Below are 2,643 nucleotides of genomic sequence, written 5' to 3'. Positions count from 1 at the left end.
CGTTTTTCTAGTTATTTTTTATTTTATTTTTTTTGTATTTATCTATCTTTTTTATTTTTTTTATTTTACTCTATTTTTACTTTGGGTTATATCCATTTTATTTTTATATCAACTTATTCCAGATTTTTTATTGCACATTTGGATACTGAAAATAAAATAAACCTTGTTTAAAAAAGGTTTATTTTCACTGCTTTTAAAGCTACAGGTCTTTGGGTTTTATCTCTCAGCTTTTTAATGATCCTGATTTTTTAAAAATGCTCAGAAAGGCATCAGTTTTTTTAAGTGTTGCAGCAGATTCTCAAATATATTTACTTTCTGGACTTTAACTGAGTCTTTCTACCATCACAATATAACAAATATAACAATATAAACAAACCTCAAAAGCTTTAAATCAGTTTTAAAAGTTTACTCACCTTAGTTTTTGTCCTGCAGTCTAACTGTAGTTCATATCAGATTAACTCCTTCATATTTGGTCCTAATTAAAAGATTTAAAGTTGTCTTAAAGTAAACTAGGCTAACAGAAACAGAGGAGCTCTAAACAACAGGTGGTTAGCTAGTAAACATTAGCCTTGTTTTTATGATAAAAGGATTAAATTCAACATCATGTAGAATTTCTATTCAAATAAACTTTTACCTTCAATGTCCGGACAATAATAATCTCTAAACATCGAGCTCTGATCAATGTTTCAACAAATCTTCGAGGTGTCTAGAAACTGAGGAGAACGGTTTGTAATTTTATTCTCCGCCCCCATGCCAACAACCTCCCTTCTGATTGGATAAACGAGGCCAAGGCGGGAGGTGATTGGCCGAAATGTTTTATGTCCGGGAACAGCGGCGCGTGTTGGTTCCGAAGGGTCGAGTCGTTTTCCCTTCGCCGTCAGTTAAGTGGAATTAGGGAGGAGTGAAAACCTAAGGAAGCGGATTAGGGCCAATGAAAAAATACATGTCAGGTTCGGGTCTGAACTATGGAGGACCAACTCTGCCCATATTTAAAAATAAATACAGAAATAAATGCTCAATAAATAAATAAGAGTACAATTAATTGCCCCTAAAAATACAATATACAAATAAATGTAGGTAGAAATTAAATTATAGTGAGACATGAATGTATACAACTCTTAATTAGCTTCATTTATTCACCTTTGTAATAAGTACCTTATTTATTGTCCCTTATAATCTTAAACTTTACTTATTTTATTAAATATTTATGTGCATGAGGTATTTTTGTTTTATTCTTCCTTTGTATTTTTTCACCCAGTTTATTTCTTCCATGCTATTTATTTCTGTCTGTGGTTTTTTACATTTCTGCCTTATTATGCAGATGAGGAGGGGTGTGTCTTAGTATTGTATCTGTTATCTTATATCCGTTGGTTGCAGGTGATGAAGCAGACTGAAGATGTTTTATCATTGTCTCCCTTTTATCTCCTCTTTCCTTCGTCTTTTCTCCTTTTTTCTGTTTTTCCTTTCCTGTTCTACTTACATTGCTGTGTCCATATAATCTGTAATACTCCCTGCATAATTATAATAAAGCTATTTATAAGCATAAAAAGCATAAAACTCATTTCAGCCACTTGGATCCGGGATCTCATTCTTTCGGTCATGACCCAACGCTCCTGACCATAGATGAGGGTAGGAACGTAGATCGACCGGTAAATCCAGAGCTTTGCTTTTTGGCTCAGCTCTCTCTTCACCACAACAGACCAGTGCAGGGCCCCCTTCTACGTATGACCTATTTAATGATGCAAGGAGATGGAAGCAGAGATACTGGGTCAGAATTCTTATTCTTATTTGTAGCTTTACCGTACAAATAAATAGTTTAACAATATATATTGCGTATATATTTAAATATTTTAATAATTAGTTAAAAATAAGAGTTGATACATACAAGTTTTGAAATTAAAAGTTCCATCATAAATAAATAACTTTCAGTAAATGTATGTCGTTTGTGTACGTTGGTTAAAAAGCTCATTAAAATGTAAGGAGGAACCTGTTTTTTGTTCCGCATGTCACGTCGTTGCCCATGCGAAGATTGATTGACGCAATTCTTTTTTTTTTTTTGCACCTGTTTCTTCAAGAAGTTTCACCAGAAAGCTTTAAGACTGGTTTTCTGAGAAAAGCTGTATAAGTTATCTTTATTCCTCCTGAGTTTATGCGGCCAATGAGGTACAACTTTTTTTTACTTGGATTTATTCGTGTAAACCTTTTTATTTGGGTTTCTGTTTCCCTCTTTAGTTCTGGCGGCATTTTTTGGGGCTTTATAAAACGTGTCCACAATAAATGGCTGTTAAACCAAAAGGACGACGTTGAGCCTTGATTATCTTGAGAGGAGTAACATATTGTGATTCCTGGATTTTATTTTTTAGATAATGTGGACATGCACCTAACCATGGAAATTTCACACCCCTACATTAATTCTAAATGGAAGAAGTTGCAAAATAGCAGGGCGTTCAAATACTTATTTTCCTCATTGTATATGACCTTATACGGTGGCCCTGAAGTGCAAACTGCAACTACAAATCTAAATGCGCAACTACATTAAGGAAAAGACAATTACATTAACCTACCGGAAAAGGTAGGTACCAGTGGGAAACATGAGACATCGCTGATTGGACGACGGCGCCGTTTGACCCTTGAACCGGAAGT

The 2,643-nt window shown here is 34.3% G+C and overlaps 1 protein-coding gene across 1 annotated transcript in view; it reads right to left on the bottom strand.

Annotated features, from left to right (window-relative positions):
• The window catches only part of ccdc18 (coiled-coil domain containing 18), a 39,200-nt gene extending 38,451 nt beyond the window's left edge, over positions 1–749 (bottom strand). The window contains exons 1-2 of the mRNA XM_015396086.1: positions 635–749; positions 414–475 (exon numbers count right to left, since the gene is read on the bottom strand). The gene's annotated coding sequence lies outside the window, so the exon portion shown is untranslated. The remainder of the gene's footprint in view (positions 1–413; positions 476–634) is intronic.
• Between the last annotated feature and the right edge of the window lie 1,894 nt (positions 750–2,643).

This window comes from Cyprinodon variegatus, unplaced genomic scaffold (assembly GCF_000732505.1).
Source record: "Cyprinodon variegatus isolate N-32 unplaced genomic scaffold, C_variegatus-1.0 Scaffold775, whole genome shotgun sequence".
In the NCBI taxonomy this organism is placed as follows: domain Eukaryota; kingdom Metazoa; phylum Chordata; class Actinopteri; order Cyprinodontiformes; family Cyprinodontidae; genus Cyprinodon; species Cyprinodon variegatus.
The sequence above is the reverse complement of the archived record's forward strand: the minus strand, read 5'-3'. Positions and strand labels throughout refer to the sequence as shown.